This window comes from Ictalurus punctatus, chromosome 12 (assembly GCF_001660625.3).
Source record: "Ictalurus punctatus breed USDA103 chromosome 12, Coco_2.0, whole genome shotgun sequence".
In the NCBI taxonomy this organism is placed as follows: domain Eukaryota; kingdom Metazoa; phylum Chordata; class Actinopteri; order Siluriformes; family Ictaluridae; genus Ictalurus; species Ictalurus punctatus.
The window spans coordinates 21,167,703-21,192,243 of NC_030427.2; the positions used below are offsets into that span (position 1 = coordinate 21,167,703).

General features: G+C 38.2%; 1 protein-coding gene across 1 annotated transcript in view; it reads right to left on the bottom strand.

Moving 5' to 3' along the window:
* Window positions 1-7,499, bottom strand: part of serinc2 (serine incorporator 2) — a 155,551-nt gene extending 148,052 nt beyond the window's left edge. Inside the window, exon 1 of the mRNA XM_053684012.1 lies at window positions 7,496-7,499. The gene's annotated coding sequence lies outside the window, so the exon portion shown is untranslated. The remainder of the gene's footprint in view (window positions 1-7,495) is intronic.
* Between the last annotated feature and the right edge of the window lie 17,042 nt (window positions 7,500-24,541).

A 24,541-nucleotide genomic window follows, 5' to 3' on the forward strand; every position in this document is an offset into this window, starting at 1 on the left:
GCAGATTCTGCAAGGGGTATGTAAATTTATGAACACAACTGTATAAAATAGTACTTTTTGAACAGAAACATGGGTAACACTTTACATTATGTTTCCCTTAACAATCATTTACTGCATTAGTTAACATTAATAAACCATGAACTTCAACCTTACTCACTCACTTTCGTTAAACATTTAATCCGGAGTCTATCCTGGGAACACTGGGTATAAGGCAGGAATACACCCTGGGTGGGAATGGATGACAGACCATTGTAGGGCACCATTTTCTTTGTTTAAAAGGTCTTTACATTGTAAAGTGTGGTGAGTTGAGGCAGGATATGATTAGGAGGAATCAATACACATGCAGGTAGGGTCATCACAGAAATATAAATATTCAAACACAAGAAATCAGGCATGTTTCAAAATACAGAAAAACTAGAAAGATGGAAACCAGGAACAAAGGAAACAAACACAGTCCAGTAATGAACATTTAATAATGAACAAGACTTCGTAACTAGACAAAGACACAACAGGTTATATAAAGACAACCTAATCAAAGACTAAATACATAACACATGGACACAATTGAGTAACACTCCAATGAAAGGATAGTCAGAGACAACTCTCAAAATCAAAACAAAATGCACATAATCAATATAAACAAAACAATTGAGAGCACATCACATGTTGAGAGGGGGGATTTAATGCCAGAAATACACTTGCATTGACAAATAATCATTAATAATTGATCAAACAATTACTTACATCTTGTTTAGAAATGTTCTAAATATATTTACTGAACTTATTTACTTTGTTAATGTTAAATAATTTGTTAAATAGGCAACTTGAATGAAAAGCATCACCAACTTTATTAATGAATGTTTGGAGCATTTGGTGCACCACATCCCGAAGTTTAGAACGGACATTTCATGCACAATGAGTAGTGCAACACTTTTCTTGGAACGGCTAAATTAGCTATAAAATGGTACAATTCAAGCTGGACTGAAAGACAAATACACTCTGGTCATTCTGCTTTCAGACTGCTCTGAAATACTAAACACAGATCTTTAAAGCTTTCTTTATTCAAAGTTTTTTAAGGTGAAAAAAGAGAGATATTTTGTATTGATTTGACAAAGCAAATCTCACCCTGTACTATAAGTTTAATAAAATCTTTATTGTTATAAATATTTTATTTTCCTTTTGCTTTGAGGTATAATTGATTTCCCCAGATAACTACATATATATGCCTCTGTAGTTTAAGTCAGTGGGCACAATTTAAAATTTTATAGTTCAGTCTTCTTCAGTATTCTTACAAAAAAAGTAAAAGAAAAAAAAAAGATTTAACTTTCTGTGCTATGTCATTTTCTGGCTGATGTGGACCACATTTTAATCAGAGAAATATATCTGAGCATGACCATCTAGAGTAAAAAAAGATCTCTTAAGTTGGAAGGCTGGCATATTTTATTCCTTTTGCAGTAAATTCACCACTATAGCAAATAGCAAAAAGATGGCAAAGTATGTTATTCTTTTTCCTAAATGCTTAGCTGTAAAATCAGACCCAGGTTCTGTGTATAAAATATAATGCATCATGTTAGCTCACTTTGCCAAGATACCGAGGACTGAGTCCTGCCATTAAACATAATGGGCCAAGTTCTAAATGCTTAAATTGCAACAAAGTATTACAGCACAGTTTCATTAAATTGCCTCATGGATGACTCCTAACGGCTACATATTGTGGAAATAAGATACTAATGGAATGCTGACGATACCGGTGTTTGGACTGAGATTAATATTAAAATGTGAAAGTGGAGATACACCTGTAATATAGTTATTGTTCCTTGGTGCCCTCTCTTTGGATAAATATTTGCAAATATAAAGATTTGTTGGGAATGATTTATCAGATGATCAGGTGCTGTTGGTGACTCTCTATAGCCCTATTCAGAATAGCCCTTGCAATCTTGTGAAAAGATGCAGTAGGTTTTTTAGTAGTTTTTGATTTTTGGATTTAAAAAAAACTGGCAACACTTTACTATAAAGTCCACAAATATGCAATTTACAAATGCTTAACTAATGCTTTCATAATGATGAATTAATACATTCAATAATCCTTAGTGCATCATGAAATAATGGTCAAACACTATATGGATAACCATTAGTAATAGTAATAGTTAAGTAGTTAAGTAACATCTTATTAACTTACTGTGTTTATTAACATTCTGACATCTGGCAATATTAATAAAGATCATTTACATTATAAAACGTCTGTATGGAAACAAATAAAGCTGATGGCAGCAGTACAATGCGTAAAATCAGGCAGATACGGGTTAAAAGCTTTAGTTACATCAAACATCAGAATGGGGGAAAATGTGATATCAGTTACTGGTGCCAGACAGGTTGCTTTGAGTATATCAGAATTGCTGATCTCTTCGGTTTACACATAAAACAGTCTCTAGACTGTTTCCACAAAAAGCAAAAAGCATCCAGAGTTGAAGTTCTGTAGCAAGAAACATCTTGATGACAGAGGTCAGACAAGAATGGTTTGAGTTGAGAGGAAGGATATGATAACTCAAATAACCACTCTTTACAAATGTGCTGAGTAGAAAACCATCTCAGAACACACACACACACAAGGAACACTGAGACGGATGTGATCCAATTAGCCAAGAACAGAAATCGGTTCTACAGTAGTCACAGCTTCACTGAAACTTAAAGATTAAAGACTTGAAAAAAAAAAGGTGTTATATATTTCCAATCTTCAGCTATCCAGTTTAGGCGAACTAACTGCATGAATGAGCAGGTGTAGACGTATTCCTAATAAAATAGCCAGTGAGTGTAGGCTATACTTGAAGTTTGAGACTCTTGCCAGAACACTCAATTCTATATTAAATCCGAACAAAGGATATATATATATTATATATATATATATATATATATATATATATATATATATATATATATATATATATATATATATATATAAAGTATATATATAAATAAAACTGAAATATGCATATTGTTAAAAATTTTCACCTGTGGTATGAAACATATAATCCATTTCTGTATACCTCCTCAGTCATCATCAGTGATGCCAATTCACGAATTATAAATCATAAAGAAGTTTGATCAGGATCATGTGATTGAAAAGCAATTTGTTTTTGGTGTTGACTTTGCGAACTTACAAAGTGTAAAGTTTTAGTTAATCTAGATTGCACGCAAAAAGACAATGTAAATGATCTCTAGTAATACTGCACAAGTCATGATATTAACTAATATTATGTGTTAACAATATGTTAACTATTACTATTACTAATGGCTATTCATAAATATATAGTATGACTCGGTTGGCTGTTAATGTATACATTTTGTATTTTGTATTTTGTATGTACTGATGTGCTAAGTACAACCACCATTCCAAAAATGTTGGGATGCTGTGTAAAATTTAAATTAATGTAAATAAATACAGATGGAAGAGGAGAGGGACCATCCAGCTTTTTATCAGTGTTCAGTTCAAAAGCCTGCATCTCTAATGGTATGGGGGTGCATTAGTGCCTTTGGAATGGGCAGCTTGCACATCTGGAAAGTCACCATCAATGCTGAAAGGTATATAAAGGTTTTGAGCAACATATGCTTCCATCCAGATTCCATCCCATATTTACTTCTGATTGACTCTGCCTCTCTAAGATACTCTTTTTATACCCAGTCATGTTACTGACCTGTTGCCAATTAACCTAATTAGTTGCCAAATGTTCCTCCAGCTGTTTCTTTGTAGTAACTTACTTTTCCAGTCTTTTGTTGCCCCTGTCCCAACTTTTCTGAGATGTGTTGTGGCCATCAAATTCAAAATTACCTTCTTTTTTTTTCTTACAATGCTACATTTCCTCAGTTTAAACATTTTATATGTTTTCTATGTTTTATTGTGAATAACATATGGGTTCATGAGATTGGCCAATCAATTCATACCGTTTTTATTTTTATTTATTTAGATTTTACACAGCGTTCCAACTTTTTTGGAATTGGGATTGTATAAGTGCATGTAGTAATTCCTCATTATGAAAGTATTACTTAAGTATTAATATATTGCTAATTTGTGGACCTTACAGTAAAGTGTTATCAATAAACTTAAAATAAATTAAGCCTGCATTCCTGGTTGTTTAATCTATTTTAGCTTCCCAAATTGCTTTCTAAAGAGATGTAGGAGTTCACTGCAAAATTTGCAGTACTCATGCTTGTTAAAATATCTCCCTTCCTGCCTCTTATCCTTAACATTGTATCTCAGCCACATTTAGGATAATGGTTGCACCCTCATTTCAATCTCAAACAGTAATACAGCAGTACCCCATTTTGTTGAAAGAAAATGTATGCTCAGACTAATGCATGCATGTTCATGTGAAGTTCTTAAGAGCAAATAAAACATGAGCAATTTTCAACACTGGATAAAGTAGAAAGATGGTGAATTAAAATGACTGAACATCCTGATATACCAGCTGTAGAATGGGAGAAATCCTTCCTCTGTTATAATGTTTGATTGGATTTAAACCCAGAATGTTTCATTATCATCTGTTTAAAGTAAGAGCCCATGGGAGGGATGAATGCGGAAGGACACTGATAAAAAAACATAACTGGCAGACGACAATGCTGCATTAAATGTCTGACTGGGGATGGCATGACAAGCTTTGGCAAACTTCCAATCTTTTGTCTGTATGTCACTGATAGTTCAGGCCTACGAGAATGCCTGATCTCCTGTAAGCCACAGATTTGCCTTTGTGCTCAACAGTTCCTGTCATGTGCCACAATTATACTAGAAAATTCACTTCGAAAAGGAGGTGTAAGGAAAGCAGGATGCAATGAAATCTCTATGAAATTCATCATTGGATTGTATTAGACAATAGAAATCTTATCCTGGTCCAAGATTTTGTTCTAATATTGGCCCTGATGCAGATACTCGGTAGAGAATCAGTGCATCCTTCAGAAGGAATTCAAGGAGGTATCAGGATAGGATATGTTTTCTTGATTTCTAATATAAGTTTAATTTTCTGACATTTTTCTTTACAGAACTGAACATAAGGAAGTATAGTGAGTCACATACTAGGCAAACTGTGAAGGTAGTGCCTTTGTATTTGACATTTTTAAATTAAAGTGAAAAAGTCATAATCTGTGATGACACTGCACAGAAATACATTATACACTGATCAGTCATAACATTAAAACCACTGACAGGTGAAGTGAATAACACTGATAATCTCATTACAGTGGCCCCTATCAAGGGGTGTGATATATTAGGCAGCAAGTGAACAGTCAGTTCTTGAAGTTGAAGTGTTGGAAGCAGGGAAAATGGGCAAGCGTAAGGATCTTAGCGACACTGACATGGGCCAAATTGTGATGGCTAGATGACTGGTTCAGAAGATCTCCAAAATGGCAGGTCTTGGAAAAGCATTTCATACCATTCTCCTCTGAGAGGGGGAATGAATGGAGTTAGTTGTAGTTTATGTTCCAATAATGAGGTTCCTCAATGTTGCCTCTATTGCATCTGAAATCAATGATAGTTTATTAGATTATTTTTTATTATTCTATAACACATAGGCCAAATTCCCTTAGTCATTCATAACAATGGGGTAAGACCACGGAACATAGCCGTGATTTGCGGCACAAGGTTGTTGAGCTTCACAAAATGGAAAGTGGCTATAAAAAAATAGCACAAGCACTGAAAATGCCCATTGCCACCATCAGGGCAATAATTAAGAAGTTCCAGTAAACTGGAAATGTTATGAAACAACCTGGAATTGGATGTGTGTCTATATTGTCTCAACGCACTGTGAAGAGTATGGTTCAAGTGGCCAAAAAATCTCCAAGGATCACAGCTGGAGAATTGCAGAAGTTTTGTCTTGGGGCCAGAAAGTCTCCAAAACTACAATCTGTCACCTACATCACCACAAGTTGGTTGGAAGCGTTTCACAACAAAATCCTCTGCGCTCATCTAAAAACAAACTCAAGCGTGTTCAGACACTACTGGAGCTTCAAAGGGGATTGGGTTATATAGTCAGATGAAACCAAAATAGAGCTGTTTTTCATAGGTGGTTTTGGTGAACACAGAGAGGTAACCAAATGGAAAAGTACCTCATGCCCATGGTTAATATGGTGGTGCCTCTTTGATATTTTAGGCTGTTTTGTTGCCAGAGGACCTGGACATTTTGTTAGGATACATGGCATCATGGACTCTATGAAATATCAACAGATATTAAATGAAAACCTGACTGCCTATGCCTCAAAGTTTAAAATGGTCTATAGTTGGGTCTTCCAGCAGGACAATGATCCAAAACATACATCAAAATCAACACAAAAATGTTTTGCTGACTACAAAATCAAGGTCCTGCCATGGCCATCCCAGTCCCCTGACTGGAAACCCATAGAAAACCTGTTGGGTGAGCTGAAGAGGAGAGTCCACTAGTGTGGACATAAAAATATGAAGGATCTGAAGAGATCCTGTATAGAGGAACGGTCTCAGATCCCTTGCCATGTATTATCCAACCTCATCAGACACTATAGGAGAAGACTCCGAGCTGATATCTTGGCAAAAAGATGTAGTACAAAGTATTGACTAAAGGGGTGCCAATAATTGTTGCATACCTATATATTTAACAATTTATTTATTTTTTTTGATAAACCTGTGTTTTGTTTGCAATTGTTTGATATCCATGAGAGCTGAGTATTTTTGTGAATTTTCTGAACAAATGATCAAAAGGTTAAACAATGAAGACAATTTTCCACAGCCTTCTTTTCTCATATTTACCAAGGGTGCCAATATTAGTGGAGGGCACTGTATTGATATAAATTGTTAGCACCCACATGAATAAATATCTAGGAAATCCAGCACTTGGCAAGCACCCTAAGATTACCTGCAATGTCCTGCCCTATTACACAATTTCACATTGTATAATAGAGTCTCTTATAACCAAAGCACTTTCAACAGGCTTATCAACCTCTAAAAGTTTCTCTCTCATGTCATCTCAGGCCGTATTTCATTTTCAAGCATCTCAGTGAGTGGACAAACGTGTTGGACACACAAATAGGTGAGAAGTCATAGTCCTATGGGTAGGCCTTAGCATCTCTAATGCCTTAGTCAAGGGTTTGCTGTCTATAAAACCTCTAACCTTTTGTACAGTCTGGATGTGCACCTCTAATGCCACATTCTCTATCAGACAGGTGCCAGGCGCAACTTATCGGATAGATAAAACTGCTGTTAATGACAGAGACAGTAGCTGAACATCTTGAACGCAACCTTACTGAATAAGGTCAGAGTCAGAGCCATGTTTAAAATATTTACAATGTTTTGATCGCTTCAAATTGGGAGTTGTCTTTTTATTTGATGCATGTTCCTGTCACTTCCTGAAGAAGGATCCAAGGTAGCTCCAGGAGGAATTGTATCTGTTTGCTCTAAAAAACAACAACAAAACATCCCCCTCAAGCAAATGCAGAAGCACAGAATAAGTGGTGGGAGAAAACGTAGTAGCAAATGAAAGGGGAAAGATTCCCTCAGCAAATTAATTTGAAAATCAATATTCGGGAAATCGCTTAAGAGGCAGAACCTTCAGACTATTTCCCAAACATGTTTAACTTCCACATACGCTTTTTAATACTCTTCATAACACAATATTTGGGAATCTGTTCATATTTAAGCCTCTATAAATTTTAACTTACATAAATGCTCCATGTACTGTAGGTAAATTGTTATTTGAGTGACCATATTATTTATGGAGAGTATAAAGCATTTCTTTTAACATACATCTATTTGAACGTTTCATAAAGAAGTGCCGGAATTATTAAAATGCAGAAATCCTATTTGATCCTCATGGACTGTTTACTGCCCAACACATAACTGGATCCAAATCCAGAATCAATAGAAGAAAGAAAATGCTTCCATTTTGCAGTCACACAAGAGTTGATCCAATTTTCCCAGAGCTCCATGCCTGCCAGTTGTTATTTATTATTTAATGGTAAACACAATTGGAGCCAGTGATTGAATGGGGGAATTGAGTGTGATTGGCTTCAATAGTGCTTATGTTCTTCATTTACCCTCCTATCTAGCAGTAATGAGATGAGTATTGTTGATAAATAGGCCAAATTATAAACATAGAAGTAGACAGAAGACAGACAGAAGAATTTATTTCTAGGCTGCCTGGTTGGTAGAAATAAAAGACATAATGCTCATTGTCAGTTCAAGTTAAATTGCAATATGTAGTTTAATAGAGTGTACAGGGGAAAAAGTTGCTGAGTTTAAAAAAAAAAAATAAAATAAATAAAAGTAGCAGCTAAAATCCAACAGTTCAAAAATCAGTTTACCAGTAAACAGGAACATCAGAGGAAAGGCAGATTCATTGTAGAATAATCCAGGAAAAGATCAAACACTATAGGGGCAAAAGGGAACAAATAGTTCAAGCAGGTTCAAAAACATGTCATGCAAAGGAGAGAGTTCCAAGAGATCCAAGGCTCAGACATGCACAACTAAAATACAGTGGCAAGACTTCGCAGCGAGTCCTATCTAACAGGCAGTTTGAAATATAAATAGGTGTGCAGCGTATTCAGAACTCTGGTGAAGATGCCCTCTTGTGGTTGCTGAGAGAATTGTGGGTACATTTACATTTAGAACATTTAGCAGAGTGACTTAAAGAAGAGTGTAGACACAGCATAAAGGTTAGTGATCAGGTAAGTCTTCAGTCTTTGTTTGAAGACAGCCAATGACTCAGCTGTTTGGACAGCCAGGGGAATTTCATTCCATCACCTGAGTTCCAGTACAGAGATGAGTCTTGAGGCATGTCTTCTTGTGTTTTGAGTGATGGTGGCTTTAGTTGTGCTTGTGGTTAGAAGTGAACATGGCAAGGGTTTGATGAGTGATTGCAGGTAGATAGGTGTCCATATTTAGCTTTGCAGGCAAGCATCAGTGTTTTAAACTGGATGTAGGCAGCTGCAGGGAACCAGTGGAGGGAATGCAACAATAGGCTTATGTGGGAGAACTTAGGGAGACTGAACAAAAGCCATGCAGATGCATTCTAGATCAGTTGCAGGGGTCTGGTGGTAGCAGGAGCTAGCTGCAGTAGTCCAACAATGTCATACAATGTCAGAGTCAGACAATGATAGCTGGATATCCAGGCCAGTCTTGCTGGGATTTCACATCAGGTGATGAGGTGCCGTCCACTGAGAGATGTCGTGACAATTACAGGTGTACATAAACCATTTTTTATAAGGCTTTTGCCTTATAAAAGAGATGCATCAAATACACAAGGGACACAAACTTGGAGGATGGAGATTGTAGTAGGTCTATGGGCATGTCATTCATATATATTGACTGCCCTTTGTAAACTCAAAATCAGTCTGAACTAGACCATGTTTCCTTTGTTTTTTGTAGAAGTCAGTGACACAGTAGGGATAAATAGTGACTGGGTCTTGTGATTTGAGGATAGGAAAGGTACCCTTATTCTGTTATGCTCTCTCTTCTGCTGTCTGGCACCATTCGACAGAGCATCTGTCATCACTCCCTCTGCTTCCCAATATCTCCTCCTGCCAGTGTTAAGGGGAAATAGTTTTGTGCTTGTTTATGAACCATGAAGTCCCAGGTGAGATTAGTCTGAATGACAGAACACAGAGATGTAGGGGAAAAGGAGGGGAAGGTCACAATCAAATACTTTTGTGCATGATTTCCAAACTTTTACCAAGTACAGTATACCAGTAATGCTAGTAAACTTTAATCAGGAGCCTGATCATTCATAATCTTTGACGAATATATGTTCACCTAGAAGATGTAAAAGTTTATATGTTCATGTATAACACCTCCAACAAACATGGGTTCACTCTATTGTATCCACAGAGGTCCTCAATCCAATAAATGAGACTAACCTATTCCAAATACCTGAAATGCTACTAAGGTAAAATGTGATTATGGTGTTTAATCTTCTTTATAACTCTGTATTTGCGGTTTAATGTTGTCTGTGCTAAGCTGTCCTCAACCATGCAGCCTCAGAAAGACAAACCATTGAGAATAAGGAGCTCCTCTTCTCTTTGGTTTGACTAAACTCAAACAGTGAGGTAGGAAAATAAAAATGTTGGAGTTCTGAGTGGAACATCTGTCTAAGTATTTGTGAATTCAACTTCTAATGAGGCCACATTTATCCATAGTCCATAAAGTGCCACTTTCTTCAAGCAAAAGAAGGTGATCAAAGCAAAGCTAGGCAATCATTGACTTCAATTTGCTCATGTGTACATACTGTAATAGGGCTATTATTGCTCACTGACCAGAGTGTTTATCTGCCCGTTAAATGATTAGCGATTAAAAAAGATGGTTTCACACAAGAAAGCATGTATTAACTAGTAGCTGTGAAAGCAGGCTAAGAATAAATATGGACAAAAGCAAGTATATGCTTATTTTTGATGACATTAATATTTTTTCCACACAGAGAGAAAGAGATGATAACAAAGATTACACTGACTGTCCTCTCAATTTCATTAACCATATTTTCTCTTCACATTAATAAATAATAATATTCTGAAGATCAATGTCATGAAACTATTTAGAATCCTAAACTTTGACAATTTCCTCACCTCCATCCCACTGCCATCTGTTCCACATATCAATATGACCCAACAGACTCACAGTTTAAAAATATAAGTACTAAGCAATTAACCTGTTTTGGAAATCTATTCGATGGGAGATTCCCACTGTTTCAGCATTTAAAATGTTATGCATTTTTCCCCATTGTGGATAATTTATGCACTTTGTTTTATTTATACTATATCTCTGGGGCCTGTGATTGAGTCTCATGGCTTGTCATATCACTGCTATGTTGATGACACCCAGCTGTATTTGTCATTCCAACCTGATTATCTGTCTTAGCACGCATCTCCGCCTGCCTGTCTGACACCTCAAACTGGATGAGGGAATGCCAACTTAAGCTCAACTTGGCAAAAACTGAGCTTCTTGTCATTCTTGCTTGCCCCTAAATCAACCACAACCTCACCATACAGCTTGGCTCAACCACACTCAAGCCAACCAGGACAGTCAGAAACCTTGGGGTGACTTTTGATGACAACTTGACCTTTACAGACCACATTTCAACAACTGCATGATCCTGTATGTTCATTCTGTACAACAGCAAGAAAATCAGACCCTATATCACTGAACAGGTTACACAACTACTAGTCCAGGTTCTTGTTATCTGAAAACTGAACTATTGCAACGCATGACTCTGGGGCCTCCGAGTCAGCTCCATCAAAACCATTCAGATGATTCAGAATACAGTAACACACCTTGTCTTCAGCCAGCTCAAAATAACCCATGTCACACCTGTCTTCATCTCCCTCCACTGGCTTCCTGTAGCTGCCCGCATCAAATTCAAGGCCTTGATGCTCACACACAAGACCTTGTCTGGAACAGCACCCTCCTACCTCAACACTCTTATTGAGGTTTATTTTCCCTCATGCACCTGCGATCGGTTAACGACTGATGCCTGGTAGTGCCTACTCAGCAAGGTATGAGGTCCCTCTCCAGAAACTTCAAACTGACTGTCCCTCAATGGTGGAATGAACTTCCAACCTCAATCCGGAGAGCAGAATCTGTCACTGTCTTAAAAAAAAATGGCTAAAGATGCACCTCTTCTGTGACCACTTAACTAACCCTTAACTTGCCCCTTTCGCCCTTATATATATAAAAATTTATAATAATAATATATTATGCACTTACACTGGCTCTTACCCCTCTACACTGTGCACTTTGTTTCTCTAGAACTCAATTAAAAATCTTGTTTGGTACTTGATATATGCCTTTGCTTGTATTTACTCATTTGTAAGACACTTTGGATAAAAGCATCTGCTAAATAAATAAATGTAAACGGAAAAAAAAAATCATAAAAACACTCTGCTCTCATGGATATTAAACAATTGCAAACAAAACACAGGTTTATCCAAAAACAATCTTTGTTAAATATAGGTGTGCAACAATTATTGGCACCCTTTTTGTCAATACTTTGTACTACCCCCCTTTGCCAAGATAACAGCTCTGAGTCTTCTCCTATAATGCCTGATGAAGTTGGAGAATACATGGCAAAGGATCTGAGACCATTCCTCCAAAAGAAACTCGCCAGATCCGTCAAATTTCAAGGTCCACGCTGGTGGACTCTCCTCTTCAGTTCACCCCACATGTTTTCTATGGCTTTCAAGTCAGGGGACCTGGATGGCTATGGCAGGACCTTGATTCTGTGGTCAGTAAACCATTTTTGTGTTGATTCTGATGTATGTTTGGATCATTGTCCTCCTGGAATATCCAACCATGGCCCATTTTAAGCTTTCTGGCAGAGACCGTCAGATTTTCATTTAATATCTGTTGATATTTGAGAAAGTCCATGATGCCATGTATCCTAAAAATTTTTTTCCAGGTCTTATGGCAGAAAAACTGCCCCAAAACATTAAAGAGCCACCATCATATTTTTAACCATGCGCATGGGGTACTTTTCTATATGGCTACCTCTCTGTGTGCACCAAAACCACCTCAAGGTTTTTATTGCCAAAAAGCTGTATGTTGTTTTCATCTGATCATAGAACCCGATCCCATTTGAAACCCGTGTTCCTTTCAAAGAGAATTCCACATTGCGTTTAGCATAACACTATGGGGAGCGCCCTTGTGCACGAACGGCATCTAAAGCTTGTGTAAAATCATACCTATTTATAGGCCTTCCATGATCAGGTAACCTGGCAATTAAGTGCGTTACGTGAAATATATATGGCACCTGTGAACCGTGAACAGCTTTATTATCTTCAGTGAGACTGCATGTCGGTTGTTTGTGTAAAGAAACAAAAAGATGCTATATTTCCTCTCTATCTTTTCTATGCCTTAAAATAAAAGAGCAGAAAAAAAAGAATGAGCGAGAGATGAAAATATGAGTGAGAGAATTCAGGAAGTATATTACGCCTTGCTCCCGTGTCATCTCAGGGAGGAGTGCACACTTTCTGTGTGAAGTGCCTAGGGGATGGCAGCCCTCGAGAGTTGTCTGACTGCGCATTTTAACGCATACATTAGGCAGCTCTGCTCGCAACTCGCTCTTGCGAGTTGTGTTTCAGAGCCTCGCGGTTCTGGGCCATCCGCTGCCGAGGCAGCTAGCCATCTCAGGTCCGGGGAATCTCTTATGGATCCGAAAGAGGAATCGGAGACGAGTGCTGCTCTATCTCTTGCTCTTTCTTCCGGGTCCGGCTCTCTACTGGATTTTGGAGCTTGCATCACGACTCCTCCATCCGCTATGGAAAGCCAAAAAAAAAAAAAATACAAAAAAAAAAAACCACACTCAAAAATAATAGTAATAATTCCTCTCTGAGCTGCTTGAAGGTTGGATGAGCTTTTTTCTCCCCAGTGAAAGTAAATCCCTCGCACTGCAGAAAACTCCCCTTTTTTCCTGAAGTGCATGACAAAATATAAGGCTTCTGTGGGAAAACCATGCATAAGCCATATTTATAACCCCATGATGTTGGATTATTCGGCCATTGTGGGGAATGAACAGCTTGGCTATTTAGCTATGCTAAAGGTGGAAGAGGTGCCTGCGAGCTACCGCTCTCCATCGACAACAGGTAATTAGGGGAGCCGACTTTGCCATCCAAGCCTCCGTGGCATAGGTGGACAAGGCCTATGCAGTAGTAGTCTTGCTTGTGGGTCACTGCAGACAATGACAGTGTTGCAGGCCTACCAAGCAGACCTGCTGAGTGAGCTCGACATATGGCGGAATTCAGCCAGTTCCTTCCCTGTTGTGTCGAGTTCACCTAGGCATCCACGAGTGGAGCCCGGGCCAGCGCTAGTGCGAGGGAGACACAGAAGGCGACTATGGCAGCCCACCAACCCCTGCAGACAGCCAGGGGAACTGGGCTGCCACAGTCGCAGCCTGCTACTAGGCCTGATCTGAGAATGGTCATAAAGGCCAAGCAGTCAAAGAAGAGCAGTCCTGACGGGCCATGGAGGGACGTATCACGGGACATGAGGTTGTTAGGGCAGTTAGCCCCCAGTGCTACTGTAGGGCCTCTCCTAGTCAAGGCTGTCCCTAGCTTTCAGTGTTCTCTGGTCAGCGAGCTGTCACAGGGCAACGAAAATCTGATGCTTTACCTCCAATCGAATGTGGAATAGTTAACATCACTAAAAGACCGTCTGGTAGTGTGGAAACTACTGCCAAATGTGTCTCCATGGGTTCTGTCTACCGTAGAAAAGGGTTACCGGGTCCAGTTTAGAGCTCGACCCCCCGGTTCAGAGGTGTGCTCACCACAGTTGTCAGCACTGCGTGTGTTCACCTCCGAGGAGACAACACATTGCCCGCTGTGGTTTGCACTCACTCCTGCCGCACAATCAGGGCTGGACGCCATGGTGCACATGTGGCCGAGGTCACATCTGTACGCTTTTCCCCCGATCACCCTGCTCCCACAAGTTCTAGCGAGAGTTTGCCAAGACAGTCTACATCTGCTGCTAGTAGCACCTTATTGGCCAGCTTGAATATGGTTCTCAGAGATAATATCCCTGCTAGATGGCACTCCTTGGGAGATTCCCATCCACAGGAATCTACTGTTTCAAGTCAGATAGCTGATTTATCACCATCGGCCAGAACTATGGAAACTGTGGGTCTGGCCCCTGAGGGGCACCAGCTCATAGATTCTGGTCACGTTGAACCCTAGAGCACCATCCACAAGGAAATTGTATGCGCTCGAGGGACGGCTTTTTGTTTTGTGGTGTGAGGAATGCCAGCTAGACCCAGTGAACTGCGCAATAGCTACAGTCCTGGAGTTCTTACAAGGATGTTTCTCAGCGGGGTGGGCTTCTTCTACAATCAGGGTTTACATGGCTGCCATTTTGGCCAGCCATGCCCCTGTTGATGGAGCCTCTGTGGGGCAACATCCTCTAACTTTGAGGTTTATGCATTTTGTCAGGCGGCTGAGGCCCATCTGCAGGCCGTGCATACCTTCCTGGGACATTTCTGTGGTCCTGGAAGGTCTGTCAGGTGCCCCATTTGAGCCCTTAGAGTCAGCCTCTGAGAAGGTTCTGACTCTAAAGGTAGCTCTTCTGGTGGTCCTGACATCTCTCAAGCGAGTAGGAGATCTACAAGTTGTCTCTGTTGCCCTTTCCTGCCTTGACTTTACCCCTGGATGAGCCAAGGCCTTCCTGTATCCTCGGCTAGATTATATTCCTAAAGTGCCTACATCTGCTGCACAACCTGTGGTGTTGCAGGCTTTCTGCCCTCCTTTGTTCCTCACACCGGAACAAATGAGAATGCACCTTCTGTGTCCAGTAAGGGCTCTCTGTACTTACGTCCACCTCTCCGGCCAGTAGCGTAAGTCGGAGTAGCTGCTGGTCTGCTTGGCGTCGACAGTAGAGGTGATTCTGGGTCAAAGCAGCCCATCTTTAATTGGATAGTGGAAGCAATCTCTATCGCTTATGAGGCGTGTGGTCTCGCTACGCCTCTGGGCATAAGGGCTCATTCCACTAGGAATGTCGCCTCCTTGAAGGCTTTGTCCAACAGGGTATCCTTACAAGATGTGTGTGCTGTTGCATGGTGGTCTATGCCACACACATTCATTTGATATTACGCCTGGATATTCATTCCACCCTGGGCTCGAGTGTCTTGCAGTGACCCTTGGACTTGGGTCTTTTTGAACAGGCCGTACCCTCTGTATGACAGAGTGGGTATTTTCGTTCCCATAGTGTTATGCTAAACGCAACATGGAGTTCCCTTTGAAAGGGAACGTCTGGGTTACCCTGTTCCCTGAGAAGGGAACGAGACATTGCATAGCTTTGTCATACCGGGGTAGGCCTATGAATTGTGTCTTCACTTTAGATAATAGAGGCTGACGGCATGTTCACAGGTGCCATATATATATTACGCGACGCGCTTAATTGCCACATCACCTGATCAAGTCAGGCCTAGAAATAGGCATGATTTCACACAAGCTTCAGATGCCGGTCACTCGCCTGGGCGCTCCCCATAGTGTTATGCTAAATGCAACGTCTCGTTCCCTTCTCAGGGAACAGGTTTACATGCGTAACCCAGATGTTTTGTTTACAATTGTTTGATATCCATGAGAGCAGGGTATTTTTGTGAATATTCTGAACAAATAGTTTTTTCACAGCCTTCTTTGCTCATATTTACCAAGGGTGCCAATATTAGTGGAAGGCACTGTAAGTATAATCTTAGGGTTTTGGTCAAATGCAGGTTTCCATATATAATTTTGAATGTAGGTCCTAATGAAGAAATGGCATTAATGTATGCCTTCATTAGTCAGAAGAAATACTGCAGAAGCTTATAAATTAGTGAAGGTGATGTCCGTAGTATACACTGGCCCCATCCAAATGTGGCATGACAAAGTAACTGCTGGAGGTCCATCTGATGCTCCGAAAATAATATAGACTTGATATGTAATTGTGGTACCTTTGAGGAAGTTCTTTCCTTTTAACTTGAGACATCATCTCTTGCAACAAACAATAGCTTCTAGTGTTGTGGTAGGTGAATTATTTCCAACTATTGTATTCATTTGAGTGATATGAAGGAGGGGGTTATTGGCTAAGTATTAATGTTATTGGAAAAGTTAGAGGAACTGTGTGTGTGTGTGTGTGTGTGTGTGTGTGTGTGTGTGTGTGTGTTCAAGGTAGAGTGCATAAAAATGGATAAAAGAAACATGATTATTGAGGATTATAATCATGTCAGGGGAGGAAAAGATACTTAAAATATACTTTTATTATCTGACGTTCTTGAGCTGTTGTGAGTTGTTCTGACAGTTCTGTAATAGTAATTCACAGTCAGCGCTGTGTTGGGGTGTCAGACAGAATTGGCAGGAAATTTGTATGCATACATCATATGCCAGCTCAGATATGTTAAATGTCATTATGCTCCAACTTCAGGCATGAAACAAGTCTAACTCCTACAAATAGCCACAGAGAGAGAGAGAGAGAGAGAGAGAGAGAGAGAGAGAGAGAGAGAGAGAGAGAACACAAAGCAAACAGGAGTGAGAGAGTGAAGAAATCTGATACACTATAAGTGGAAGATAGATTGAGGACTGATGAAGTTTGATCTTTTTTTTCCTTCCGAACTGGTAATGCATTTTTTTCATCTTCTCATGGATGTTAGTGAAATAACAAATCATGGTCAGCCCTGTGTGAAGTTTGTATCCATAACCCAGTTGAGAATTTACTGAACTAGACAACTCATTTTAGCTAGTAGTGACTTGGTGTTGGTGAGTTTCTCCATATATTTATATTTCAAGCTTAAAGGAGTCATATGATGTTTTCATGTTTCATTAGTGTATAATGTATCTGTTTGTGCATGCATGAGATCTGCAAAGTTGCAAAGCAAATAGTCTCCCACAAAGGGATTTATTCTGTCTAACAGAGAACATTGTTAAATCTCTTAACACAGTTAAATCTCTTCATGGGCTATTTTCCTGAAGTAGAGAAGCCGCCTAATAATATGCACACCTTACACAGAGTGATAATCACTTTAAGCCACACCCTGCCTCATTAAACAATTAAACTTCATCTGAAAATACTTATACCCAGTTAGCATTCAGGTTTATATGGTTTAGAGTTGGATAATATGCATAGAAATAATGATCAAATCATAATACTGACTTGCCTAATAATTGTGTATGCAGTGTAATTGTTCCAATCAGCAATAAGCAACAGTGGGGACACTCACTCTGCACATGGTCAGCAACATCCTAGCATCAGAAGCCTGCAAAAGAACAGTGGGAAAAAAAAAGAAAAGTCAGATTTGAAGTCTGAGAGTAATTTTGCTAATCTGTAAAACATTTTGAATTATGTCTTCATTTTGTATGTGAACGGAATCAAAATTAGTCAGTTATAATCACTGTTTAGTTAGTGTTAAAATCTCAATACAATACGATATCTCTCATAAAAGAGATTCCACTTACTTGAAAAATGGCTGAAGGATGAAGACGGATGAAGACAATATCAGTTGCTATTCATTTGCATGTCATGCGGTGCACAACATTTCTGCAGCCATTTAAGAATATGTTTTAGCAAAGAAAGTATTTCATTAGGCCTCATTTATCAAGCCGGATTTAAGGGATTTATGAAAATCCCTTAAATTCGGAAAAATGTTCATAACCTACTCATGCTCCTCAGTGTGTGTGAATGTATACATAAGAAGGCTAACTAATGTAAACTTCAACTTGTTCGACTTCAAATCATATAATTTGCATGGATTACTGCACTTTTATATATGTAATATACTGCCAAGATTAAATTGCTTATATTTTTTTAATTTACAGCATTTAGCAGACGCCCTTATCCAGAGCAACTTATAAAAGTGCTTTGGAATCTCTCTAGGTCCATTAGGTCAGGGATTAAGAGTACCATCAAGAACATTTTGTGAAAAAAAGTCATTTCATATTCTTGGAATTTATTAAAGAATATAAAAATATATATATGGAAAGTGAGCCAACACAAATCCATCAATTAGGTAAAATAAAACTAATCATCCAATTATGATAAATCATAAATGGTGCCGTATAAACGGTGGACAGGCTGGTCTGTCTGCTAATAGACATCAGCTGTAAATAAAAGCCTCAGATGACGAAAAATGTTGCACTCATTTTTATTATTAATAATATATTATGAAAGATTTTTAGTGGCATAGAAGTGAGTCAAAATAACTTCCACTTCTGCCATTCAGCCTTGATTGTTCATTTTGTGCCTCCAGGTATCTGTGCATTTAAACTTTTATGGATTTTTTGGGGCATCACTACATACGAATGGGTCAGGAATGACTTTGCACATTACTGGTGATCAACATACTGTATGTATGTGAGTATGAAGATAATCAGCCATTAAGAATTTAATTTTTATTTAAGTTTTACATACAATTTCAATATAAGATAAATAAATTAGGCCTTTCTAGTTCTTTACTTAACAAGTTATTTACTGAATTACAAAATAATTTACAAAAATATATCTCCCACAGACATAAGGAATTGAGATGTTACAACTGACCCTACACCCTACATGTTACTCTTTTGGGTCTCCAATAATCTGTGACCAGCAAATCAATTCACATAAGAATATCCAGACAGAGGCACTAGCCAAGGTGGCATTTCTTCCTGGCTGCACACATTTACTCAGTGAAATAGATCACATAATTTTATAGGCCAGTCCGCTCCCTATGCATACTATTGACTTTTTGCCCTGGTCCATGTCAACTCTGAATGGCTCTTTTACTGGTTATTGTTAGGTTGGTGACTATAATGACACTGATGGAACTCTGTGTAATGTCATACTTCTATTGCAACTAAACTCATACAATATAGTTCAATTTACTTATAAAATATTCTGTTTATCCACAATGACTGCACATTTTACACTAATCCAAAAAGAATCAGTGTTTGATGAGTATAAGGAATGAAATTATAAGGGATCTATTAAGAGAGAGATTGCTTTTGACAAAGGTAATGCTTTCACTGTTATTCACAGAAATTCTCAGAATTTTAAAACAATTTTAGGATATTATAAATATATGTTATAACGTGTATTTTATCTTAAAATTTAAATATCTGTGAAATGTCAGAGACAATGCCTTTGCCAAAATATGTAATAATATATCAGCTAAAGAATAACCTGATCCTCAGGAATATGATTGAATGTGGTAATAATTGTGCAAATTTACAAAAAGCGATTACAAAAAAAAAAAAAAACCCTATTGTAATTTACTTATAATTTGTAAGTATATGTACAATTTGTGTATAGGTTCTGGTTGATTACTATTCAATTATGTATACCCTTTTTCAAACCCAACTTTTCTTTTCACCCCTCCCACCATTCCATATGGTATAGGCCATATTCAAATTTGAGTCACACACACAGGAGAATTTAATACATGAAATTTTGTGTATATGTTATTCTGTCCTCAGACATAACTCCAAGCTTAACCGCTATTCAGACATTTGTGCAAGAATTGCATATGTGTGGTGGAGTTTATGTAAAACAGAGGCATGTCTCTAATATGTGAGATTCTGACCTTGGATTTAAGCCCATTTTTCTTGCATGATAGCAACTAGAGCGAGGAGCAGTATTTAGTACATTGCCACTGTCTGACAGTTTGATTCAGTATAACCTCTCTTACGTAACAGACTTGATGCGGAAGCAATTGCAGATGAATGTCTTTATTTACAACCAGAACTTAACAAACAGGGCTCACAGTCTAAACTGGAAAAGCTATAATCGAGGTACTAAACACAAAACTACTAAACAAGGAGGAGACAGAACAGAAACAAACGCACGTGTCCATTGTAAACAAAGTCTCCATGGTTCATACGCAATCCACGAGCGTTCTGGTTCGTGCACGCGCGCCCTCCGGCTCTCCGTGCACGTCGCCGCCACAGCGCCATCTGCAGCCGAGATCGTGACAACCACACATTACTTATAATGCTGAAATTTATGTTTTGACCTCCCCATATCTGCATGGGTTTCCTCCTGCCTTCCAGAAACATGCCATTAGGTGGATTTTTAAATTGGCTCTTGTTTTTACAGTGCTGTGAATTTCTCTGATTTCTTTTATATATCTCATACTAAATAGTTTTTGATCTTCAAACAAAATACAACATAAAACAAAGGCAACCTGAGAAAACACACAATACAGTTTTTATTTTATTTTATCAAAGCAAAAAAATTATCCAACACCTATCACCCCTTAAACTTAAAATCTGGTTGTGCCACCTTTAGCAGCAATAGCTGCAAACAAATGCTTCTGATAACTGGAGTAAGTCTTTCACTTACTTCTAGGACTTATTCCTATGCTTTGGATCATTGTCTTGCTACATAATCCAGTTGCACTTGAGTTTCAACTTACCGACTGAATACCAGAAAGTTCTCCTTTATTATTTTCTGGTAGAGAGCAGAATTCATGTTTCCAATTTCTCAATTATTGCAAGTTGCCCAGGCCCTGAAGCAGCAAAGCATCCCCACACCATCACACTTCCACCACCATACTTGACCATAGGTATGATTTCTGTGTTTGGGTTACGCCAGTTGTAATGGAACCCCTGTCTTCCAAACAGTTCCACTTTCAACTCATCAATCCACAGAACATTCTACAAAAAAGTTTGAGGATCATCAAGGCATGTTTTGGCAAAATTCAAACAAGCCTTAATGTTCTTCTGGGTTAGCAGTGGTTTTCACCTCACCACTCTTCCATGGATGCCATTTGGCCAAGTGTTTTTCTGATAGTGGAGTCATGAACAGTGAACTTGATTAATGTAAGAGAGGCCTTTGAAATAGGTTTGTAACCCTTCCCAGACTGATGTATTTCAGTCACCTTCTTCCTCATAATTTCTGTCATTTCTTTCAAATTTGGCATAGTGTGTTACTGGATAAGACCTTTTAACCAACTTCATGCTGTTGAAAAAGTTCTATTTAAGTGTTGATTTGATTGAACACGGTTTGCAGTAATCAGGTCTAATTGTGTCTAGTCCAACTGAACCCCATTATGAATGCAGTTTCATGGATTTGGGAAATTAGTAACTACAGGGGCAAATACATTTTCACACAGGGCCAGGTAGTATTGGATAACTTTTTTTGATTCAGTAAATAATTATCATTTAAAAACTGTATTTTGTGTTTACTCAGTTATCTTTGTTTTATCTTCGTTTTTATTTTAATTTCTGAAACAATTAATATGAGATATACACAAAACCAGAACAAATCATTCAAATACTTTTCCATCACACTGTATGTTATACTATATAATTTTTTTTTCGGGATAAAGGCAAGTGCATGCATTTAAAGGCAGTGGTTTAAGTACTATTGGAAAAAAAACCCCGCATCAAATATATATACTTAAGAAAGGTCTGGCAACCATGCTGGCATGAACCACACTCAGGTGATTTGCATAATGTGAATGGAACTCCCAAAAAACAAGTTAAGCACATGTGTAACTAAGCTTGTCTCTGAATACAAGTAACTGTCCCTTCAGACTCAGATTAGGGATAAACCTTCCAAGCTATTTGACTGATATGGGTGTGTTGCACATAGAATTTAAACTCAAGTGCATTGAAAAGACACTGAAAAGGACAGAATGTAAGCCAGAGGAGGAAAAAAGATCAGAGCAGACTATGGGCTGTAAAGTCATCAACAGGGGTGGAACAAAAAGTACAGTACAATATTTAAATGTGCTCTGTGGGAGTCTAGGTAGAGGGAGGGAGGGAAGAAAGTTGAGAAGATTGTCAAGGACTGCAGTTTTCTTCATGGCACTGCAGGGTGTGACAGTTCTGCCAGCCATGCCCTAATTAAGCTGACGGGGACTTCTGACGCCTAATGCTCTCTCTCTATCTGTCAGTCACTCTCTTACTGTCTCCCTCTCTTTCTGTTTATTTAATTTCATTAAAAAAAAATATACTATGCATAACATTTTAATAACAATGCAGGTTGGGGGTCTGTCAGCATGCACACAAAATCTTTAGTGAAACTGGACATTTTGCAGTAAAATCCATCCGCTGTGCAAACAAAGTGCTTCTGAAGCTGGAAAAGCTGGATCCTGTTGATAGTCCAAATTATTAGACATTAAGAAAACAACTTCAAACGGCCTGCTTCCTGCTGTTGCAAAACAAATTTGAAAAAATCCTGAAATATCTTTCTCTCATTTTAATAAAAAAAGTTTAATAATTTTGTTTTATGATTTTACATTATGTTCCTGAAAACTAATAAGACTCTCTATTTGTTAACCCTTAAATGCATAAATGTTTCACCAATTATTATTACATATAGCTACCCTGGAATGTTTATCTAACACGGATGGATCTCTAAACTGCACCAATAATATAAAACTAGTACAAAATAATAAAATAACACATATTTCATTATATTTTGACATTTTATTTGACATTTAACAGATGCAATAAATATACAATGTGAACATTATGGACTGATAATTCAGGCACTAAAACAGTCAAAGCACTGTAACATTTCCATCAAATAATTTCAGTCACCATAAAAAAAATAAAAATCAATACAATATTTATTTATATATTTACAATATTCCATTCATTACTCTCAAAACCATCATTTTCATCATTGTCAAAATCAATATTTTGTTCGCTGACAGCTTCATCATCATATCCACCAACAATGCTAACATTTGATTATGTTATGTACTTGTGCAGTAAACGGCTGAGCCATGTCAAGTTTTACAATGATTGTTTTATGTCAAAATTAATTATAAGTGACGCATTACATCATTGTTTATCAAAAATTCCCACCTTTAGTGATAAAGATGAATTGCACTTATTGAGACGTGAGAGATTCAGTGTTGTTGTGCAGAATAATATATGTATACTATTACATACCTCGGGTCACTAGCAAAATTACTGATAACCTCTTCTGAGTGACCAATGGTTATTTTAAATAATGTTGCTATTTCACTGTAGGCTGATGTTCTTTTGATTTGGTCATCTTTCTAGATCACTGCCCCATTTAACACCATAGCGTTATTATTTGCACCTAATGATCACGTAATGACAAAAACTACAACAAGGGTTAATAGAAGCCCATTGGGACCAGAATCATGCTGCCCTATGCTCACCCTATAAGCATTCTTAGTGGAAGAAAAGCAAACAGGACAGTGAGACATAGGTTTGCCAGATTTTATGCAAAATTGGTCTAATTTAGAAATACTCTGCAACTGCTGAACAACTCTGCAACTGCTGAACAAACCCAAATTATAAGTGCAAACAGTGTGCCTATGTTGTATAGTACCATTACTAATATCCTCTGTGCTTATATAATAATAAGAGGGGCGTTTCCAAACCTCTCTTGTCAATGTTGACCACATTAAATATTAGAAATATTATTTTCAAAATAAGGGAAAATATAATGACATGAAAAATTTTCCCATTCTATTTCATAGCCCTAATGGGACAAGCTATAATATTTTTAATAAGATATGTGTGCCTCGCACATCCATGGTTGGGGGTTTGATTCCCATCTCTGCCCTGTGTGTGTGGAGTGCGTGTGTTCTGATGGGTACTCTGGTTTCCTCCCCCAGTCCAAAGACACAGGTTGTATGCTGGTTGGCATCTCTAAATTGTCCATAGTGTGTGAATATACAGTAAGTGTGTCTTATGTTGGGATGGAAGAGGAGACTGATGGGAGAACCCCCCAAAACTAACAACAACTGAAGGAGGCAGCAGTAAAAGCCTGGAAAAGCATCACAAAGAAGAAACCAACAGTTTGGTGATGTCACTGTGTCACAGGCTTGATGCAGTTATTGCAAGCAAGGGATATGCAACCAACTATTATGTGCTATACTTTTGCTCACCTATAAATTGGGGGGTCTGATACAAAAGGTTTTATGTTTTATGTTGTTTAACACATCTAGATGTAAACACCAGGAAATAAATGCTGAAATCCTAAACTTTCATCGCATGTCAAACTCTCTAAACTCTCTATCTTTTTATGTCAAAACCAAATGTCTTTGGTGTCAGGCACAAACAAATTAATGCCACTCCAATAGTTTTGAGGGGGCTATATGAGTAAAAATCTTTGTATTGT